The following is a 23,979-nucleotide window of genomic DNA, read 5'->3' on the forward strand; positions in this document are numbered from 1 at the left end:
CTAAAGAAAAACAAGAGCAGATTCTCCATGATAGCACCGTGAGTCAAGCTTGCTCTATCTGTTCCAATCGCCGCACTGTTATACAAGTCAAGAAGCTGGCGGTGAGCTGGTGTCTGAGTCAGTCTGTAAAATACATCCAGGCCCGTCTGTCCAGTTTCCACTCATTTCTCTCTAACATGCCTTTTCACCAATTTACTTCAGCTGAGGGGGAGGGCAGTTGTTAAAAGTACCCAGGCAGTTGGTGGGGACTTTGACACAGCAATGGCAGCTATTTGGGTTGAAATGAGAGCTTTACGGCAGTGTAATTGATGGGCTTGGGCAGAACAACCGCACAGTGCCATTATCCTGTGAGAGTCATGCGCTTCTTTTATAGAAGCCCACCATATATAAACATACCAACTCAAGTCAGGAGACATGAGGCAGCAATGGCTATTAACACCCAATCAGCAATGGCACCAGTCAAAATGAAACAAAATAACAGATTTGCCACCTTTTTGGTTTTCATTGAAAATATGCCATTCCACATGGCTGACTGTAGACCAATGGGAGAATATATACTGTAGGATCAGAACGATTCCTGGCTAAATGATCTGAGGTGATGCAGAGCATTTTTCTTTCTGGATATTAGGTATTGCAACAGGAAGAGGGTCTTCCTGTAATGGTCTTTGATAGACCTGTATTGAGAAACAAGCTGCTTTCACCAGCATCCTCTAACCAATAACCCACTGCTTTCTCCTACGGGGGTAAACAGCACTTCCTGCAGCAGTCTTGTAACACGGCGCCACTCCTTCCATCCCTGCAAACCTAACGCTAGCGATTTATGATGAAATTTCCTGAAACCTGCAATACACAAAACTCACAAGCCAATAATGAGTATACAATATTTCCTTCTATACATTAGGAGGAACTTCTAGTCAATGAGGGTGTCCAGAAACCTTTCAATACAGCTTTATTAAGTTTTAAGTTTTAGTTTTCTAGAAAGAATCAGTCACTGCCAGTACAGGTTCTGAACTTCTGTTTTAACCTTACTGTATCCAAAAAAAATCAACAAGAGTGAATCAGTGATGATCAGTGTCTCAATATGTGTTAAATATGCACAATTCAGAATTGCATTTTGAATGTAATTTAAATTGAGGTAGCAAACGGGATGCAGAATTACAATCCAAAATGTAACGCAAGGAAGAAGAATTAAATTGATTAATTGGCAGATTAAACCAAACCTACACCTCATTTACATTTGTTTCATTTATAAATTCCCCCTTTTATCTTAAATAAAATGTAGATAGATGGACAGACGAACTGACAGACAGACAGCTAAGTCGAGAAGTTTCACACTGAAGGGAAGTTGCTCATACGACTTTTCTATAACCCCAGTGAACAAACTTAATTGACACAAATAGTTCAGAGGTGACACTGAGTCCAGGAACTAATGCAATAGCTCTTCTCGCACTCATTGCTCATGAACACACTTTTAGCAAGAGACACTTCCAGGAAAAAGAGCATCATAGTTTTAAAAGTAAGAAAGAGTTGTTGGTCTACTTAAGCAGCACTTTAGGGAACATAAAGAGATATTAAACTTCCTGTTGTCTTTCTGAAAAGTGGATCTAGCATTGCTATACCACAAACACTGAAGAAAGCCGTTTCGACAGGATGAACTGCTGATTCACCACTGTACGTGACATAACGGTGTCGTGGTCATAACATTCTCTGGCCTTTGATATCCACTCTGCTGTGTCTGCACTGAGGTGTTTTTAAACCAACACCAGCGTCAAGGAGGCTGTGCTGCTGAAAGCCCTTCTTCAAGACAGAGTTTCCTGAGAAGAGCCTACAGTGGTTAACACATAAAGGAGTCACACACACACACACACACACACACAGAGAAAGTGAAGCAGACAGTGCAATATGCTGATTCAACCTCAACCGTGCTCCATTTCCAGCTACACAGGAGGATTTTACCCATGATCAGAGTGCATCACAAAGCCATTAACGGAGCTGAGAAAGTTTGACATTTTGCGGCTCTCCCCTAAGACCCGATAGAATAATATTATTACTGGAAAGAGAGTGCCCTGCCCTCCAACCACTCCTATAATTAAGAGTGAATACAGGCCACGGGGGACAATCCTGGTGGCCAAGAATATCAATCAGTCACCCCACAGTGTTTCTCTGGGCTCTGCTGGCTGGCCCACATCATAGAGAAAACGAGCCTGTTTGCTCTGTGGCGCCTGTCCCTTTAACTGTCACTCTGCTGGAGACAGACATGCACAGGAGATAATAACAGCCCCCCTCCGCATGCCTCCTGATACATTAATATTGAAGTGCAGGACTAAAGTGGCCCACTACAGTCGAGCCCGGCAGTCAATGCCACATAATCCAGCGGAAGCAGAAAGGGAGGGAGAGCTTTTTGAGAGCAACTTGAGTCCTAAGGACATGGTTGTATTTCCAAAAACAGGACCCTGTCTTTATGCTGTGCCTGTGGGAAGAGCTTGTAAAGAGCTTGTGTCCCACACACACAACAACAGAGCCAGTCACACCTCGTCATGTTGTCCAGGGGCCAACTTTCCCAGGATTCGCCATATTTCCCTTCCCCACTAAAGGAACACTGTCAGAGTCTCGCTCTACTGACACCAACCGCAAACAATTCTTGATGCTAAGATCTTTATCAGAGTAAGGCCTTTTTCACAAATTGGGCCTATCTGTGTAATGCGATTAAAGCCTTTACTTCCAGGAATCTGACAGAGAGACAAAAGTGTCTTTGGTGTCTGGCTCAAGTACTGAGGGTGGAACTGTCACAGCTGTGTGAGGAAGGAGAGGAAGCCACAGTGGCATCATAATTATGGCATCTTCAGTAAAATAACAGCATCTCCATTTCCTGTACACGGCTGCTCTTTACCCCTGGCTTTGTGCCTTTAACACTTGGACTGGCCAATGCCAGATGAATTTTCAGTCTTTTCACGTATTTTTTGGTAGTCACTCCTGAAACTGTTTATTCTTGTAAATGGAATACATTTGTAACAGACTGTCACCGAGAAATTATTTTAATTGTACCTATAATTTCAACCAATCTATCCAGTCCTTTTCAGCATGCAAGAGGTGGCTAAATAATTATTATTCAACATCTTTTGACAGAGCAGCTGCAACAATGTTTTCAATGCCTCAAAAATGGGGATTTATGGAAACCTGTTTTGATCTCAGAGTAAAAAATACTCATTTTCAGATAAAGTTTAAAATAAGAAATAGTCAGATTGTGAGAAATTCTGAGTTTGAGATATTGAAAAACAAGTCACAGTAACGAGTCATGGAGTCACTGCAATTATGAAGTATAATTGTGAGATATAAAGTTCTGAATACCAGAAATAAATGTGCAATTGCAAGATATGAAGTCACAATTGTGTGAGACAGTCACAAATAGAAAAAAAGTAAGTTGTAATTATGGCATATAAAATAATATTGTGAGATATACATTTTTACTTCTACGGATCAGATTTAAAGAGGGTTCTGGTGAAAGAGAAGTACCAGACAATATATTAATTCTGTCGTCTTATCTAAATCTGCCTGTCTCTATCCCTAAAAGAGCCTCCAGCGTGTGCTCAGTGGAGACAGATTTTCGCTTTTTTTGACCTCTGAGGATCTGCTGAAATCAAAAACAGGATATTTTACATACACAAGAAAATACACAAGTGTGCCGAATCATTTTGATGTCCTTACTCATTCATTCCTTCGAGTTACGTATTAATGTTCAAGATGATACTTGATCATGGTAAAATTACAGAAAATCATTGAATGTAAAATCTTGGGTGGCATCCCAGGTTGCAACGCTCAGATCCACACAGCAACTACTACTGTTAAGCCCGGAAATGTGTCAAGTGACGTTAGAGGAAGTGGTAATGTAAAGGTGTGAACTCAACTCCCACAACACTGTAGCTACAACACCACAACAGTGCAGTCGACTGATTCGCTCACACACACGTACACATTCGCCCACATGCAAATCTCTTTAGCTTTCTTTGATTGAGGAAACAAAGGAAGTGAAGTAAAAAAATGTTTTTTTAGGTTTTTTAAAAAGTTTGATCTGACTAGAGGGGCAGGCCCCAGGTTTTCCGGCGATGGAATTGGGGTCTGCCACATGCACTTGGGCTGAGAACAAGCACTTATAACAGTTTCAGGCTTGGAAACTCTGGGTACCACTGGAGGAAGAAGAAATGGAAGAACAGGCCAGATTTCCCCAGTCCAAATATTACCAATGGAAAAGCTAGGCACTAGCACGCAAACACACATATTTCTGCAAACAAGCGCAAAGTACTTTCTGATGGCATTGTTGTTGTTTTTTCTTTCTCTTGTTGTTTCTTCAACAAATTTTTTTTCCAAGCTTCTTGGAAAGTGGAAAATCAAGCAGCTCTCTTCCTTTTTCCACATCTGTCATAACGTGACGAGTCCTCTCCCTGGGCATGTTCATTTCCAGAGACAGGTCCGTAGTGTAATCTGACCATGGATTTCCATTTCTAAAAGACACAACTACATCACAAAGGCAGCACAGTGGGATGGAACCGCTCATTCAGAATTTCTCAGCCTCTCCCAGCACTGGGACGAATCCCCTCAATACGAAATTAAGATAATTGTTTTTCCAGTTCCATTGACATGCAGCTGAGCCTTTCCATTTGCCTGTGTTTCCCAGCTTGTTACACATATCATGTTTGTACCATGGACTCATTCATCTGATTTACATAAGTAACTCCTATGTTTGTGAGTCTTATTGAACAATTCATTAAAATAATAATTTGTTATTGAACAAGACTATACTGGTCATGATGTATGCATGATTCAATAACAAGAACCTTGTCACAAGAACCAGTTATTTGTGAATCACACTACACTTGACATGCAGAATAGAAAAGACGTGTATTCTATTTTTTACATGTACGTTTATCTTATCACATTCAATTCAGACTACAAACTCTAATTCACAACTTAGGTAAAATGACCTTACACTTTTTGAACAACAGTTTTCAACCATTAAATATCACAACACCTATGTGCCCATTATAATGAAATTTACTTTAAAACCTTTTTTTAAATACCTTTCAAAATAACACTGAGTGTGTGAGTCATTCTAAAAGCAAAGTACTGTCTATCAGCACCTGTCAAAGTGAAAACAACATCCATGTCCAGACACAAATCAAGTGCTCCAGTCTGAATGGCCATTGCAATTTCAACAGGCAATTTCCCCTCCGATTTCGGTCTTATAAACACGTCTGCCACACTCAAACAACCTGAACATTCACTCCACCTGACAGACAGAAAACTTGTTTCAGTTCTCTTTGTGCAGGAAAGTGTAACTGTGGAATGTTCAGTTGATGTCGTACTTTGGCTCTCAAGGGGAAAGCCCTGTCTTACAGGATCAGACCCAGACAATAAAGTACCTCTGAGATCTGAGGTAAGTGTGGCACAAATACAATTCACTGCAAAGAAAGGCAAAAAGAGGGATGAGCCTCCAAAGTCCTGAGATGTGAGTCTGGACATCTAACACCCAAGATGTCCTTTTTTGTGTCTCTGACAATGCAGACCTCCTTGCAGATGGAGGGGACGAGGTGTCACTGAGGTCCACCGCCTAACTCCGTTGAGAAACTCGCTATGAACTCTTGCAGTGTGATTATGTGGCTTGCATAACAGATGCTGAGCTTTCTCACTGGGGCGGAGGGGTATACAAACTGCTGTGCGAGTCTGTGTGTGTGTCAGAGGGGTGGAGGGGTACACTAGCTTCTCTGTTAAGCGTCTGAGGTCACTGCTGGCCCCCATCACAAACAAGTCCTCATCATCTGGCCTGGAGCAGGAACGCACACATGAGGCCTCTTGAATGTTTAAGTGTGTATGCATGTTTGTGTACGTTTTTTTAAGGGTGTGTACGCAGCCCAGGAGAGCTTGTTTGTATGCATCTATTTACATTTATCCCAGGAGACACATCCGACTAGGGGTAAGAGAAGTAAATAAACACAAACAAACCGCATATGCAAATCACAATTTTTAAATGAGGTAAAAACGGTTAAGCTGTCTCACAGCTTCCTTCCCCACTAAATACACTTACATGTGGAGTTATAATTGAGTTAGTCTTTATTATCGTTGAGACCAAATGTCATCCAATTAACATGTCATGTATACGTGCTGGATGAAGCCAAGCTAGTCATATTATCCAGGTCTGTTATGGTGTGCGCACACCAAAAGTAAAGTGAATTTGCATCACGTTACTCACTAGATTACTCACTGGATTGCTTGTTTTTCACACAACGAGTGTCTTCACGCATGTCAACAAAAACAACATCTTTCATCCATTTTTCCCATTATTAACCCTTTTGGAGATGACTACTATTGCTGCTCTGTACCTGTTGTGACAGTCACAAATATTTGGAAAGCCAAACGCAGATGTGTCTGGGTTCACAGCACCATCCAGAGGCACACACAACTCGCAAATTCCACCATCTACTCCAGGAACTGCACCTGGATGTCAACGTGTCATGTGAATTTCCTGCTCGAGTTGAAATGCTTCAACTTGAGCGAAGGGAGGCGAATATCACACTGGCCGGCATTAACTTTGTCTATACTCTCCTTACGCAAATAATTAAATTTGCTTTTGCTGTGCACACTATTAGTTCTACAAATGATGAATCTGACTTAAATTGAACTATAGTATTGTAAGTACACATACATAAAATGATTATAAATATTTTTTAGAAAAAGTATTTATATAAAAAAATATTTTGTATAAGAAAATACAACAATTCAAATCCATATTTGTTAATGCCACAAATATTTTAGGCATCACAACATTATAATTTACAATACAATAGATGTATTTAATTATTTGATTTTTAAAAAAGAAAGAACTTTAAGTTGGAGATAGAGGATGGCAAATGTAATCTAAATGTTAAAAATGGGTTAAACAATTCATGCACAATACACCACCCATATTGATATATTAAACGAATGTCTAATATCAGCCAATAAATAATTTAGTACATAAATAATTAATTTCCCCAGGATTCCATGAGATATGCATCATTGTACTTAATGCCACTAGTCAAAGTCTGTCTAGCATCTCTTTTGGGTTTCATTCACCTGTTGTCAGTAAGTAGTCAATCAAAACTGCTAAAGTCATCTTTAGAATAATAGTGCTGGGGGAAATATAGGAAGGAACATCTAATTAACGCATTCTGTCACAATGAAAACTCTAAACTGCCAAGTCACTGCAGCACCTGACTAAGATGTAGGTTTAGATTAATATAGAAAGGTTACCAAAATACTAGCCTATCTATGATGTTTTTAGAAAGATGCCACGTCACAGCTGCACCTGATTAACACATGGTGCTATAATCTAAAAGAAGTTGTCTGAGGTAAATTTAGAACAGAACACCCAAATAATACCAAAAATGGATTGTAACACTTCAAGCAAAACCAGGCTGATCCTATTTTAACCCAGATTAGCCGTTCATTTACCCTCTATTGTGGAGTTGTAGTGAAATGTGATGTCAAATCTGTTAAAGAATCTCAGACGTAGTCGAAGGCGTCACACATTCCGAGTGTTTTAATACGGATTTCAAAGGGGGAAAAATCCCAAATACCATTGTTACTGTGTAAAATAGACTGCTCTATGAATTCCAGACACGATCATTTATTTGATGAATAAGCCTGATTCAATATCCAATGCACTGTATGTGAACTTTGTGTGTATTTATATAACTGACGCAGATAATACAATCATATAACTTCTAGAAGGTAAGAACTGGTATTGCTGCATTACATTATGCAGTGTGCTATCTGTATTGCATCTACAAGATGTGATCTGGCATCATTCTTGTCAAAATATGTTCTGACAACCATAAATCCACCCATTTCAAGCACTAACAAGAATGAAATAACATTCAAACTGAAGTCTGGCTTGGAAATCCTTTGTCCACCCTGCATATTATACAACCAGTCATATTCCATGTCACATTAGAAATCTATCAACAGTTCCTTTAAAATTTTCCATCGCTAAAAACACTAAACTGGCATTTAATTACTTTTGGATCAACAAACGCTGAGCGAATGACTGCCTGACCTGCCAGCTCATGAGGTCACAGTATATCGCACGCACAAAAACATGCATGCAAGCAACTATATACACATATTATGTGGTGTTGCGTTGCATGCTGATGACTCGAGAAGTGGGGAAAAGGAGCATACCAGTTTTTTATACCACCATTAAACGAGCCATGAAGGGGCCACCCTAAGTTGTCTCGGAAAAAGGCCCCCCAGTCAGGAATGTAGTGGCCGTGCCGCCCAGCGCATCTGTGTGCTGGAGCCACCTCAACGGAGGAATTTCCAGCGTTCTTATAAAACTGATAATGGGATGTGTACGCAGCAGGAGTGGAAAAATCAGAGGTGCATTACAAGGTTTTCCACATTCCTCCCTCTCCATGGGCCAGACATGCGTGCCCTGCATATGCTGGAGTCTGAGTGTGTGAGGATCTCTTGGTGTGTTTATGTCTACCTGCTGACGGGATATCCCCACAGGCATCCACACCGACAGAGTTTCAGTATATACACTGCAAAATTTATAATGGACTTGGAACACTGTAAGGCATTTTCATTTGTGAACATGCAGACCGAATCAAGTCTAGACAATTTAAAGATATACAAACTACCAAGTTTGGAGACGGTAAGATCTTTGAAAAGACATTTCCAAAACATTTTGGAAAGAAGCCTCTTCACGCTAACCAAGGCTACATTTATTTGACGAAATATGGTAAAAACATTGTTTTAAAATTAAATGTATTCCTGTGACGTCAAAGCTGAATTTTTAGCCTCATTACTCCAGTCTAATGGCAGCTGAGGATTCATTCTTTAAGGCCACATCCTGACTGATGCAACCAATGACTGCCTCCACCAAACTGCTGTATTAATACAGTCCAATAGTAAAGCCAAAAACTGATACCCATGTTCTCCAAGGACGCATTATTTCCAACCTGGGCAGCTACAGCCATCTCCACGGATGACCAATGCAGACAGAAACCAAATAAAGATCTAGTTACTTGCATTGGTGAAAGGCTTCCTGCTCAGCTTTTGTTTGGTGTGACTGTACACAGATGGAACAAATGGCAGTCTCCTCTCCTCTGTATCACAGAGCAATCTCCCTTAACTGGCAATGAGAGAAGAACAACGTGAACCACACTCAGCACAGCGGGCATATGGGGATTGGCTCTCTCTGTTACAATCATTCAACAATGTTCTTATTCCTGGGATAATTTCAGTTCAAGTTAAGTTATTTTTTAATAAATTTGTATTTTATATTTTGTGAATTACTGTTTACTTCAACAAAACCACCATTCAAAAGTAGTAAGGTAGGTTTTTAAAGAAATTTATACTTTTATTTAGCAAGGACACATGAAATAAGTTCATGTTCATTATCAAAAGTTGCAGTAAAGACTATTTACTATAAACTAGTTTAAATAAATGCTCTTCTTTCGACTTTTTATTTCTCAGAGAACTGAGAAATTCCCTCACAATTTCCACAACATTTATAATAAGAAGGAAAAATGTTTCACCAAATCAGCATTACAATGATTTCTGAAGGATCATGTGAAACTGAAGACTGGAGTAATGGCTGTAAATTCTGCTATCAAAATAAACCTAGTTGATCCTAAAGTGAATACTGATGTAAAAAAAAAAAAAAAAAAAAAAAAAAAAAATCAATCAATTCAATGCTCACCAAGAACAGGGGTCAAAAGACAGGGATGTTAAACTGTAAATGGTCATGCTACAACGTTTATAGATAAGTGTCGTGCCCACAGCAGTATGTGGCCAGATCTGTGTTGCACTGTAATGGGGGCTGCAATGCTAGCGGCAGTCTTTCTATTTCTTACCCTGTGTCCTCCCACTTACTTACACACTCCTGTCTCTCCATCTCCACACACATAACATGTACCCCACGGCAGCATTAACAAACTCCTGTGGTTTTTAAATAGAGCAGCACAATCTCAGTCACAGCAACCCACGGCTGCTGCCTCTCCATCTGCCTGCAAATTTTTTTTTTCCTGTTTCCTTCCATTTCTTTTCTGTCTATTCTTCCCTCTGACTCAATTCATGGCTCCTTGCATTCACAGGCTAAAAATATAAGTGAGGCCCTCACCTTGCCTCTGTGTCAGCGCGTCAGTAGGCTGAATAAACATCAGCTGCTCTCTTCTCTTTAGTGGTTGAAGATTCAGGTGGGTTCCATTAGAACATTCCTTTCTCCATTAATCTGATTCTATCCTCTTCTATAACCTCTGTATGATTCCTATAGGATGTGTCACACGCTGTCTCCCAATGGCACAGAGATCTTGTATCTCTGTGTCAGACAAAGATAGATGATGCATTACCAGCATCGTCCTCTAACATTTTTTTGTGACATGGTGCATTATCCTGCTGGAAGTAGCCATCAGAGGTGGTCATAAAGGGATGGACATGGTCAAAAACAGTGCTCAGGTAGGCCATGGCATTTAAGTGATGCCCAATTGGCAACACAGGACCTAAAGTGTGCCAAGAAAACATCCCGCACGCCATTACACCACCACCACCACCAGCCTGCACAGTGGTAACAAGGCATGATGGATCCATGTTCTCATTCTGTTTATGCCAAATTCTGACTTTACCACCTGAATGTCTCAACAGAAATCGAGACTCATCAGACCAGACAACATTTTTCCAGTCTTCAACTGTCCAATTTTGGTGACCTCGTGCAAATTGTAGCCTCTTTTTCCTATTTGCAGTGGAGATATGTGGTACCCGGTGGGGTCTTCTGCTGTTGTAGCCCATCTGCCTCCACGTTGTGCATGTGGTGGCTTAACAAATGCTTTGCTGCATACCTCAGTTGTAACGAGTGGTTATTTCAGTCAAAGTTGCTCTTCTATCAGCTGCCAACAACTACGCCACGCTCAAAATTGCTTAAATTTTGCTTAAAATCATCGTTCTTTCCCATTCTGACATTCAGTTAGGAGTTCAGGAGATTGCCTTGACCAGGACCACACCCCTAAATGCATTGAAGCAACTGCCATGTGATTGGTTAATTAGATAATTGCATTAATGAGAAATTGAACAGGTGTTCCTATATATATATATATATATATATATATATATATATAGTGTGTCTGTCTGCATGCGTCTTGCGGAAGAACATTGTAGCCAGAGCTACTTCTCTTTATTTATGTCTATGACAAGTCACACGGGTCCTAGGATACCCTGCAGCGGTTGTCGTCCCACCTGGTCAAAAACTGTCTACAAATAAACCCTTACATTAGAAGATGGATTCATAATGTACTCACTCGTTACTTAGAGCACCTTCAATATTAATTAATTCTAATATAGTATAATAAAGATAAAACCAGCAACTGAAATGCAACATATGCTTGCCCTCCAAAAACAGGATTTGTTGAAACAATTGCCTATAAAATCTTGCGTCCAGCCGAGAGTGACTCATATGCTGGATGATATGTTTTATAGGGTACAATGCAGTCCACCAGCCTGGTGTGTAAAGCCGGATTTTTTCCAACATTAATAATGGAGGCCACAGACTCTCAGAGAGCAAAGGGAGTCTGGGTGAGAAAAAGAGATGGAAAAAAATATATGATATGTCTGACAAGGCTGTTTGAAATAAGAAGATAAAAAAAGACCCTAATTAAAAAAGAAAAGAAAAGCATATGATGTTCAACTTCAAACATTTACCTTTAAACCATGCCGTAAAGATGGGTTCAGGCAAGGTTGTCTGATGAATTTATGCCTGTACAATAAAAGTCATTGAATATATGCTATCAAACCAGTACCTGGGATAGATCTGGATCGTAAATTGCTTTTATGTGAATCTCGATCGTAGATAACTGATTTTCTGGCGTTAAAGCTGCATGGAATGTTGTTGATTCAGGCCAGTAGAGACAGGTGGTCTCACCTGTGATTTCATGGAATAAACCCACAATTTTCCTGGCTGTTCTCAAGCATCTCTCTCAGCTCTGCCTCTCCACTCTCCATTTTTCAAAATCTCGCTCAAATTCGTCAACCCTACGAGCCGCCTCACCTGAACCAAGGTAAAGTGTCTTTGTGCGTCTTTCATCAGAGAGTCTCGCGCTGTTGTCTTTTCATCCTTTCGGCCTGAGAATGTCATGAGTCTCGCTCTCTCTTTCTCGCCATATGATGTCTTAGCTGACCCCAGGCCTGGGCTCATGTCAGTGGGCCATCTGTGATAGGAACCCTGGGGCCCAAGTGGCGGAGGGCCACATGCCTGCCTGCCCACTTCCTGAGTTCAGCCCACACACTGGGCCTGGCCATTGCAATGCCTGCACACACACATACAGTATGATGCACACAAACATATACACATACAAAAAAAAAAAAATGCCGCCGGCAGTACACAGAACACACTGAAACACTGAAATCTACATTAGCATGCTATAAGCCAAGGGGTCAGCATGACTGAACTTCCTGCCCACTCTAAACTGTTTTGCTTGTGCTCACATTATGCATTCAAAGCCATTCACAGCATAAATAACTATACAATCATCTGGTCAGCCAGTCAGGAGATCACAAATAATGTTAAAAACAACTTGTTATTTTGAATGTCAACATTTGATCCCATCTTTTCCACTTGCTCTCTCTCGCTGAAGTGTGAGTCACTGAGTGCTTGCCCATTTGGCTCAGGTTGGGCATCCAGGTCTCACTGTTTGCTACAGATCTGGCATTGGCCACGGCCGAACAGAAGGTATGGAGAGCTTAGCCCAGTCGGAGCCTAGGCCACAGACACAGAGAGGGGACGCAGTCAGGGTATGTCCAACCTCCATCCACACACCTCCACACTCTTCTGGCACTCGGATCAGTGACATTTGCGTCACGAGGCACAGCTAGAGTAGGTTTGAATGAAAGCCTAAGCATTCATTATGAAAACCTGCCCATGCTGCTTCGATCGAACCCTGCTGCATTCGCCCTCTAGTTGCTCATCTGTGGTTTCTCATTACGGCAGCTGTACATTTAGCAATGTTTTGATTACTGACAGCTTTGGTCAAAATAAAAATATTATTTATATGGGCCATCTGTCTTTTAGCTACTGTATAAAAATTCAATAAAATGACATGTAAATATTATAAAATATTATTCTTATATTAATACAGCTACTGTACAAAATATAAATATAAAATAAATATTTAATTTGAACAGATTTTTTGGAACAGATGTTCTCACTGTGATAAACTAATAGAATATACAGGGAGAAATAATTCTAAAATATTAAAGCAACAGAAAATAGCAGCGGTACACTTCAGCTTTGGTAAAATAAATAAATAAAAATGGGTCAATGGTTGTGACTTTCAGGTATACTTAACAATAATATACAATAAAATTGATGCATTAAAACATAAATAATCAAGAAAATAATTAACCAAATAGAAATGAATGAATACTGAACACAGGAAGCAGCCACGAAATATGCAAACCATACACGTCAGCATAATTAATTCATAGAATAGCCGCATTTACTCACACAAAGGTCAGAGAAGTTAATAGGGGCAGAATGCCAGTAGTGTCACCATGGACACGCTGCCTCTCTCCTGTGCCTCTCTCTAATGCTGCTCAGGTAGCAGTCTTGACTCTTGACTTTTAACTGAATGCACCGATGGTCACTACAGAATCATTCAAGACTGCAGATGCCAAACCCGTTGTCAGGAGACAACAAAATGCTATAAGCTATTTTGTCAACACATGACAAAAAGGGACCTCTGTGTCAGCACAGAGATTCTTGGGAAAAAAAGGAAATCATGTGGGAGTGAGTGTGGATGTGCTGATTGTCTCTTTCACTCCTCTTCATCAGAGGGAGGAGCACCATGGAGCAAGGTCATAGAGGAGCATGCCTCTCAGGTGTACAGGTGGCCCCCTCCTGCCATCTGTACTCTATGGTTCTCTATTCATTTCCAAATCGAGCTGCTTTTAGCTTAGCCACTGAATGGTGGAATTTATCCTCAAAACGCTATTTTCTACACTCCTAAGAAATCAGGTCCTTAACTGTAAACGTCTGATTCTAATCAGCATGCGAAGATGCAAAACATCCACTTCTGCCTGGAAAGGGAATGAAAATGTGTCATGATTATGAGGAAAATGCATACTAATGTGTGAAAATGAGTGGCAAGCCTTTCGGCAGAGAAATAGTTTCATTCAAGTAAACTCTGAAAAGAGGAAGTGTACAAAGACAGCAAATGCAGGAACACTGCAGAACACACAAAGGAAGACAAGGTCAGATGGTGAATGAAGCTAGTTGTGCTCTCTGAAGGATTAAAGAATCTCGATGGCTGGTAAAATGTTTATCTAGCATTTTCACGTTTTTAAAGAAAGTTCACTTTGAGAGCGTTTACATGCACACCAGTAAGCTGATAACTAAAAAAAAGTCAGCTTATTGAAATAATCAGTTTTCTCCGTTTACATGCAAACCAGTAAACTGACAATGCAAGTAAACCGCGTTTACATGACTTTATCAATAAACCAGGTTATTTCCTTGTAGTGACGTTAAAAATAATAATGTCCGTATCTATCACACCGGACGCGAAGCTCAGCGGCGCTTGGCACCGCGCCACATTTTTAAAATTCGAACACATTGTTTTCAATGAGTGTACGCACACCGGTGGCGGCATTTGGTGCCTGTCCGCGGCGACTCAGGAAGTTGTTGAAAATCCTGCTGCACCACAGAGCGCCATTTCAAGGTTTTATATTAAATGTATATTATATTTCCCTCAAATCGTTAATGTACATACTGATTTCACCCTGTGCTACAAGATACACTCATCATGCAGCTCTTCTGTCAGAAGTTGATTCAAAATTGAGCTTGCACGTATATAATGTGCGAGTCCAGTGTGAGATACCTAAGGCCTGAGCTTTGCGTCCGGTGTGTGACCCCCTTGACTATTCCAAATGTTACATCAGTTGTGATGTTAAATAAAGTATGCTTTTTTGATTTACGGCTCATATTATCCCTCATGCAGTTACAGATCCAGTGTTTTGACTGAACCTCTTCTACTTCTGCTGCATGAGATAAGAGCACAGTTTAAATTTTCTGGGTTTTAAAAGAGTGCGTTTGTAATTTATGTCCTTATTTCATGTAAAACGCTAGCTCGCTCTGTCTGGATGCATTTAAATCTGCTCTAAGTTTGCGTTTTTGTCACCTATCACACTTGCGCACTTCAGTAAACCGACAGAAAGTATCTTCAGTAATGCGTTTATATGCAGTGCAAAATCAGGGTAAGAGGCAAAAAACTACCTGTGTCGACCGTGTGTGTGTGTGTGTGTGTGTGTTGTAACTATAATTTATTCTGAAGCAATATTCTCACCAGTGCTCAATCAGCTTTGACATATTTACATATGCATATTTGTGAATTTTAATTTTTTTATTGAATCATTTCAAATTTGTGATATTTTACCTTTTATAAAGGGCATTTCCACCTTAATCTTATTAAATATAGGCTATGCTTCATGTTTAATTTTATATTGTTAAATTTGATCAATACATTAAATTAAATTAAGACACTATAAGGGCTGTTAACAATAAAATTAAATAATTTACACTGAAAAATGACAACGGAATTAAATAATGTTTTGAGATTTGTAGTTTTGAATAGACACATAAGAAATGTTGGAAAGTATGTTAACACATGAAACTAAGCCTCCAGTAGGTGGCAGCAGGTGGCTGTCGTAATGAGTCAGCCATTGAGTCGTTCATTCAAACACTAAATCGTTCAGTAACACACTTGTTGCTGTGAGACGCTACGGTTCTGCTGTGTGTGAACGATTTTCGCTGCTTAAATCAAACAAAAGCACTCAATATAGCATCTAAAATGTAAGTGACTTGTAATTGAATGTAAATGTAAGTGAATGTTAATTAATTGTTTGTGAAACTGTCATATGAAAGCAGTGTCACTTTCAGTCGTGACTCGTGATGGTATTCAGGAAACCGCTTAAACGCTCTAGTGTTGTAATTTCTCCTCGAGAGGCTGCACGAGTGTCAACAGCTAGACCTCATTATCGTCAGTTCATCATATATTATTATCCACCACTATCGATCGCCACTTACACTAAATTAATGCAAAATCATTTTTGTGATTCGCTAGTTATTTTTTGTTTTAATCAGGCTCGTGTCCGTTGGGCAAGTAAAATTATTTTTCACTTGTCCCTTCAAATAACGCTTGTCCGGGACAAGTGGATTTATGTCGAGCCCTGCCATTGCAAATCTAAATTACTTTATTTCTTCTATAAAAATGCAAAGGACACAAATACAAAGAATTCTGAATAGTGCACTGTTCGCTCCTTTCCTTTCAGTTACAATAAATTGGGACCGGAGCTTTGACGCTCCAGAAAAGAAAAAAACAATAAGCACCATATAAGTATGGTGTACAAGTATAAATAAGTTCTGAGTTTTCTAAAGCCATAGTAACGCTAAAGCATTTGCATGATTAACAGGTTTGGTTGTTATCTGCCCTAGCTCACCTTTGCCTTTTCTTAAGAGAAGTACTGATGTACGACCTGTGAACAATCAGTGTTGTTAAATATAAATATTAGGTGAAAAAGTTACAAAAATATAAATACTGCCTTGGCAACTAGCTGAAATAGTTTAAAGTTGAAGTACTACAATTACTAAAACTACAGTAAAACTGAAATAAAAAGATCTTAATTAAAGCTAAACAGAAATACTAAAAAACTAAAAAAAAAAAAAAAGAATTAATTTAACTAAAATTAGAAGGAAAACTAAACATATAACAAAAAAAAATACTGATTAGTAAGTTTCTCATACAAATTTATCAAACGTCTTCAGAAGACTGTTCTGCTGAATCATATGGACCACATTTATGGTTCTTTTGCATTAAATCTTGAAATCTTCAGTCCAATTTAATTAAATGATATGAAAAAGAGCACATTATTAAAAATTCCCCCCTTTGTGTTCCACAAAAAGTCATACTCGTTTGGAATGTCTTTTTAAGTGAACGATTGCTTAAAATAATTTTAATATACCGGGATTTCCATTAAAATTTATCAATAAATTGTGAAAACAAACTAGTAGACCATTTCAAAGGCTTCTGTGTGCATAGATCTGTTATGTGTGACACACACACAAATCCAGAAAAACAAGACTTTGAGCAAATCAAATAATGGCAAGCAGAAAACAAGCAGTAAAGAATGCAGTGCCCAAACCTGGACACAATTACTTCCTGTCTCACTGCCAAGACAGAGCAATTGATAAAGTGGGGTCTGTATCGGGTTGTTGTGCACAAGGGTCTGCTGTAATCCCGTGAGTGCAGTGGTGGCTAACACTGCATTACTCTCATGCTCACGAGCCGGTCATTAATTGCTTTCCCTCACGCCGGCAGGTCAAAAAGATCGGCCACGGCAAGCTTCCTCCGCCGACACACTTTAGATGTTCAGGACCCAAGGGAAAAGTGGAAACCCCAAACAAACAACAAACCAATCTGTACACAAAAAATGCTCGATATTCCTTGATGTACGTCAAACTGTTCCTGTAACAGAGACACCTCTCCGGACTACATTATAACAGACGAATCCAAAGCGTGGAGTATTTGTGAATGGAAAATGCTTTAGCACACTTGGCAAGGAGGATCATTCCACTGCTATCAGACAGACTATTACAATTCTTTCTCTACACAAGCAGACATACAACAGGAGGAGGTTGATGGAAGAAAAGGAGGAGGATGTGCGCTCCTGCATCTCAAGGTCACCGTTAAAAACGCCAAGCATTTCTGAATGGAACTTAGATGGTACATGCATATTAGTGTGTGCTCTATGCGAAAGAAATCGCTGCATCTTTAAACTTGTGACGTTTAACTAAGACTGGGATAGATGCGCCTGTGACATTCGCCTGGTGTCTGCATGGTGTTCCCCTGCATTATCGCCGGAGCCTTCCCTCACGTAATGAATTATGCCATGCTGATAAGGCAGACAGCTGTATGTGGGGGTTAGCATATCCAGAGACAGATGAGATGCGAACAGGCATTTTTTAATAATTCCTGGTGCAATTGATGGATGACACGAGGCATGTGAACCCAGGGGGAATTTGCTTGGGTATGTGAGGGGTGTCCCTCAACAGAGAAGGGAACTGACATTCCACTGCACACAGACGCTAAGGCTGCATCAGTATATTGGACGTCTAAATGTACTATCCACAGCATAACATCAAGTGCACTGCCAGGAGAGAATAAACGCAGGGAGAGAATGTGAAAAGAAAGGGACATGTACCGGAAAAGGATTCCTAACAAATGCAAGGTTATTACCCTGTGTTAATGTTACGGCAGCATGCGAGCTGTACGGGGAAATCAAGTAGCAGAGACTCTGTCACTGACAGCTTGCTGCAACCCACAGATAAACAGCTAACGCACGCTCCTCTGCTGCCGTACCTCGCATCAGCCCCCTGTCAGTTTACAAGCGCAGACGGGGATATCACCTCTCTGACCAACGCTAGGTACACTGGCAGAGACAACACGAGAAGTGGAAAAATGGATTTGTAAACCAACCTGGCTTCTCAAGGTCCTCGGTCATCCACAACATTCCGCCGATCTCAAATTCTCCTTGTCCATTCTGGGAGACCAGGAATTAAACGCCAGCCAGCCCCAGCCGAAACTCCCATCAATCAGAAGGCTCTCGCTGATAGAGCGTATACTAGGAGACCTACTGATGTAAGCTAGTCACCAGAGAAAATACCCAGTCGTGACGCATATCCAGGAACAAAAATAGCACTGGGGCCCCTAGAGGGATTATACAACAGACTACGCTGAGAGGTACTTTCGCAGCGCCTGCTCTTCTGCGCTGTTTTGGTGCCTTTTAAATCTTTAAAAAACCATGACATGAACACAAATAGATGGGATAAAGTGCTCCATGAAAAATCACAGATAACTTCTTGAACTTTAGCTTGCATTTGTGCGCAATGACTCTTGGGTCTTATCGGACAGCCATTTAATTGCAGTCTGGTCTCGGTGCCTTTGACCCTGGGATTGTCCACAGAGTGTGGTGTATAACAACACGGTATCTCCACTCACCCCTCCCTCCCCACCACCCGCAGTGCTATAAATAGCTCATCAGGCTAATTCTTACAAAATCCCTTTATAGATGTGCTTTCACCGATCACTCTCAGCCAGGCCTAGACCCTGATACGATTAGCGTTTAGATCATGGCATGTAATTGTGAGTCTGCGAGCGTCTATGCATTTAGCAAGGGGTATTTCACTGTAAAAACAAACGGTGACATTGGACAGGTGTGCACTGCGACAATCCCGAAGAGAGAGGATTTTATGGGGGAACCAGGCTTCTGAGCAGAGACTTCCGGCCATCCCCTTCACCACAGAGAAGATTAATTCAAACTTATGCTAATATATTTACCTCAACCACTCTGTGTCAAGAATGACAGCAATGCAGCCCTTCTGAGGGTCACCTGAATGAGCTGTCGGCTCAAGAGTTATGGCCACATTGGCCCACAGCTGCGGCGCTGTTCCAGGGAGCATTTACTCAACCTGCAGGATGACATCAAGCTGTCAGAGTCACCATGATAACGACCATCCTGGTTATCCCATAGATGAATCAGTTAATCACATCTGTGAACTAAACATACACAGCTATTCAGTAGACTTTTGCCCTTACCACAGAATCCAATTTACACAGCTAAATATATTTGACCAGGTCTGACCTCTGGAGAGCTATTCAGTGACTAACTGAGAATCTGGTCAACTGGGAATCAGTATCCCCCATGAAATCGCCCACTCAGAGATGCAGAGAATAAAATAAAACAAACACTAAAAGGACCAAAACCAGTTCCCTGAAGGTCCACACTCACTGTCTGAACAAGTCTCTCTGTAAGACACTCTCTTGGTTTAGCTACCATTAGATATCCTATGGGGCACCACATTAAAATGTGTTGGACTGTTTTTGATTGAGTCTGATTTGTCAAATTACTTTTAATTAAAAAATTATGCATTTAAAAACGCATAGTATATACAGTAAAATTAAGCTTTTAAGGCATTTAGCTTTTTAAACAACTTAATAAAATAAAATACTAGTGACACACCCACTTTTATGGGTTGTTAGTTACTATCTTTCATGGTCTGACTCTCGCAAAGCTACCTTTTTAATAGTTTTAAGGTCACGGGACATTGTAAACATCAATATGATATAATATGGCAGCGGCTATTTGCTATTTACCCCAAGTGCAAATAGGGATAGATGCTATTTACACTAGGTGCAAATAGCTGTAGATTCTATTTACTAAGTGAAAATAGTGATATATTCTATATTTACACCAAATAAATGCAACAGTTCTTAGCCATATAAATAGTAATTACATGCAATTTATAAAATTTATAAAAATGTACAAAATTAGAATTGTAACCTAAACTAAACAGTTTTTTATAACAATGTAAAATTATTTACTGTCACTTTTAATCAATTTAATGTACGCCTGCTGAATAAATGTATAATTTTTTTTATTCATTTTTTTTATCGTACTGACCCCAAACTTTAGAATGGTAAAGATTATTTTACCTGCAGAGTTGCCATTGAATAAAGAATAATACATATTGCAAACCCATGCTGTAAAGATGGAAAAGGATTTCAAGATATCACTATCAATATCTATTAATCTAAATTAATCTTTTTTTTTGTTTTACTGAGCGATTTACTGAGCGAGAATGCCATATGCTTACTGTGGAGAAATACAGGCTTCATCTTTTCCACTGTTTTGTTACAAAAATTAATTATTTATCTACTTATGCCCACATGCATACAAGCGTACATATGTACACAAACTCCTACTAAATGCAGTAACACATAATAGTGCATTTCTTGCTAAACTAGGCAGGTGAAGTTTCATTAATATTTAACTACTCAGAATGTGATTGCCCTTGATCTAAAAACAGCGTCAGTTCACATTCTGTCTACATGTAGGTGCCCCTTAACCCAAGACATTGCTTATAACACAATGTGCTGAGCGTGAGAGCAAAAAAAAAAGGCTGCAATGCCATCCGTGTAGACAGGTACAGGCCTGTCATGTTCACGGTAATGGTCAGAGAAGAGATAACGGTCTAGGACAAGATCTAGGGCAGGATGGACGTCTGGCTGTTTCTTTGCATCATCCTCAGTAAGCAAGTAGCCTGACAGGTCTGTGGCCAAGGGACAATAGGACAGGAACAAGATCTCAGCTGGCATTAGTGCTGAATGAACAAGTTTAATGGCTGAGGTGAGGCTGTGGACCTTTGCCAAGCTGCTAGCACTCCTCTAATCAGCAGGCTGTGATGAGGGGAGAGACTCAAGGGAATTGAAGAATCCTCCCATCTCCACAGTGCACTCTGCTTACCTCACAAAGCCCTAGCTGGCATTGGCCTTCATTTTTCCCCTTCTCATGGAATTTTTCCCTCTTTAACGTTAATGGCAAATCTATTGTACAAACTACCTTGAGAAGTGACCTCACAGTCCAACTGCCACTGTAGTGAGATTACAGTTACCATACTAAACCTTTGAACCTTTTGACACTGATATATTGTGATTAGAGTATTATTAGGATTATCATTACTTCATCAGTAACCACAGAGAACTTTGTGAAGTTAGACATCTTGTGAAACAAGATACTAGACATAACCTCTGTTTTTTGTATATTTATATGTATTAATTCCAAGATCAGACAGATTTGTTCCAAACTGTGTCATAAGTACAGGATTGTACTTATGGGCAAAATCAATCACCATCTTCCCTAAGGGGATTTCATGCAGTATTTCTTAATTTGACTTTTCAGTTGAGGACACACAACTTATATCCACTTGCTGTGCATCAATAATTTTTCAGAATTAGAAACAAACCCTATATATATATATATATATATATATATATATATATATATATATATATATATATATATATATATATATATATATATATATATATATATATATATATATATATATATATATATATATATATATATATATATATATATATATAGTATATTGTTTAATATATACTATTATTATTGTAATATAATTCACTGTAAACAATAATAAAACAATAATTTTGAAACAGACCATATGAATAAGTTCGTCTGAAATTTTTCTTTGAATTAGCATTTTTTTTGTTTGTAATTTTACTCTTATCGGTGACATTTTTGAAAATAAAGCATTTCAATAACTGACTAATAACCTTTTTACATTGCTATTATTGAATAGATAAGCCTGATAAAACACACACACACACACACACACACACAGAACGTAAAACAGTTATTCACTTGTCCGAGTAAAAAAAAATATTTCGAAATGTATTTTTTGTGTGTGGTAAGCCTTGTCCGCCCATGACCCTGTCACTGGTAACACCCCAGAGGTGCAGTTTTGGAGATTCACAGACCCAGTCGTCTATAGCCATCAAAAGTTGGCGCTTGTCAAAAACATTCAAATCCTCATGCTTGCCTTTTTCCTGTTTCTTACACATTAACTTTGAGGACAAAATTTTCACTTGCTGCCTAATATATCCCACCCAAGAGGTGACGTGCTGAAGAGATAATCAGTGTCATTCCCCTCACAATGTTATGCCTGATCAGTGTATATTGAGGATGTTTTTAATAATGTTTTATAATATTATATTGTTTTTTTGTTATTTGTTTTGTTCTGTTTTACAGGACCAATGTTTACTGGGAACTTTAATTCTCCCAGTACACTTTTATGTAATATCAATAATTGATACAGTATTGTTAAAAGTATTGTTTTACCATGGAGGTGTACAAGGAAGAAAAATTCTGTTAACTGTATCAAAGTGGATTTATTTAATACAGATAAACTCTACAACAATGTGTTTGCATCATAATCTATTTGTGGAGCTGTGATAAAAAAGCATCTGTTTAGAACGGAAATTAGGGATGTTTTGTTTCCATGCTATAGCTGACAACAGAAGTTTGTGCCTTTAGGAACCATCAATCCTCCAGTGGTGTTTGTCAAGGGAGAGTACAATTGTATATAACTTGCAGCCCAATCAGCAGGGTACATCCTGAAATCACTTTTGAGCTTGTTTTACTTTAGCAGTCATTCGTTCACGTTTACTGGAAGATATTGGGTTGTGAAAAGATGCAAAAAAAAAATGGGGAAAATCATGCAATAGTTGATAACTAGAGCAGAGAAAATTGGGAGGCAACCTGTGCTGGGTCTCATTTGTAACGCTGCACAGTACTTTCCATCAGATCCCTCAAGCGCATGAGAACAGGGCACAGCCAACTGCTTGAAAACAAGAGCTTACGCACACATAAATGAATCTCACAATTAGAGCATGTTAACATGTTAACAGTACAGAGGGGTTTGCAGATTCAGAAGTGATTAACCTGAAGATGGAACTGAGGCACAATGCACCGAAAGCACTGCAGTATCCAATTAACACAAAACATCACCGCTATCACCTACAAAATGTTCCTCCATACAGGAATTGATCATTCAACTTCAAATACAGAGTGATCATGAGACAAATACGTTTATTGACTAGATTATCTGGGATATAAAATAAATGAATCAATCATTCAGCCACAATGAACCAAAATGAAATAAATGCATTCTTTTATTCAGTTGTACATATGACTTATAGTGTAAAAATAATCTAATCTTAATCAAAAGCTGAGTATTTTCAAAACTACATGATTTCATAATTACATTCAAAGCAGTTCAGTAATTTTTTGTTCAAAAAAAAAGGGCAAACTAATTATAGGCTACAAGAGTTTTTACAAAATTAATGACATTCAAATGGCGGACCATGGTTTCCAACCGGACCGCGAGACAGAACGGTAGCACCATTTTCTTGTTTCTAGTTGTGGATCACACTACAAGCACTCAGGATCTCAGGTAATGATATTTCAGAGCTATATCCTCTAGTTTAATCTTTAGCCAAACACGCTTCATTCAAGCCCTTTTAGCTCTGTGCACGT

At 39.3% G+C, this 23,979-nt stretch overlaps 1 protein-coding gene and 1 long non-coding RNA gene across 8 annotated transcripts in view; one reads left to right on the forward strand and one right to left on the reverse strand.

The window, feature by feature from the left end:
- Positions 1–23,979, forward strand: part of LOC137041504 (uncharacterized) — a 92,115-nt gene that overhangs the window by 58,701 nt on the left and 9,435 nt on the right. The gene's annotated exons all lie outside the window — the stretch shown is intronic.
- Positions 1–23,979, reverse strand: part of hivep2a (HIVEP zinc finger 2a) — a 97,681-nt gene that overhangs the window by 34,138 nt on the left and 39,564 nt on the right. Inside the window, exon 1 of one of the 7 annotated variants that reach the window (XM_067417882.1) lies at positions 18,555–18,713. The exons of 5 other annotated variants lie outside the window; for them this stretch is intronic. The gene's annotated coding sequence lies outside the window, so the exon portion shown is untranslated. Of the gene's footprint in view, positions 1–12,076; positions 12,308–18,554; positions 18,714–23,979 lie in introns of those variants that run through there. One more of the 7 variants, XM_067417886.1, reaches the window with a different exon arrangement.

This window comes from Pseudorasbora parva, chromosome 15 (assembly GCF_024679245.1).
Source record: "Pseudorasbora parva isolate DD20220531a chromosome 15, ASM2467924v1, whole genome shotgun sequence".
Lineage (NCBI taxonomy): Eukaryota > Metazoa > Chordata > Actinopteri > Cypriniformes > Gobionidae > Pseudorasbora > Pseudorasbora parva.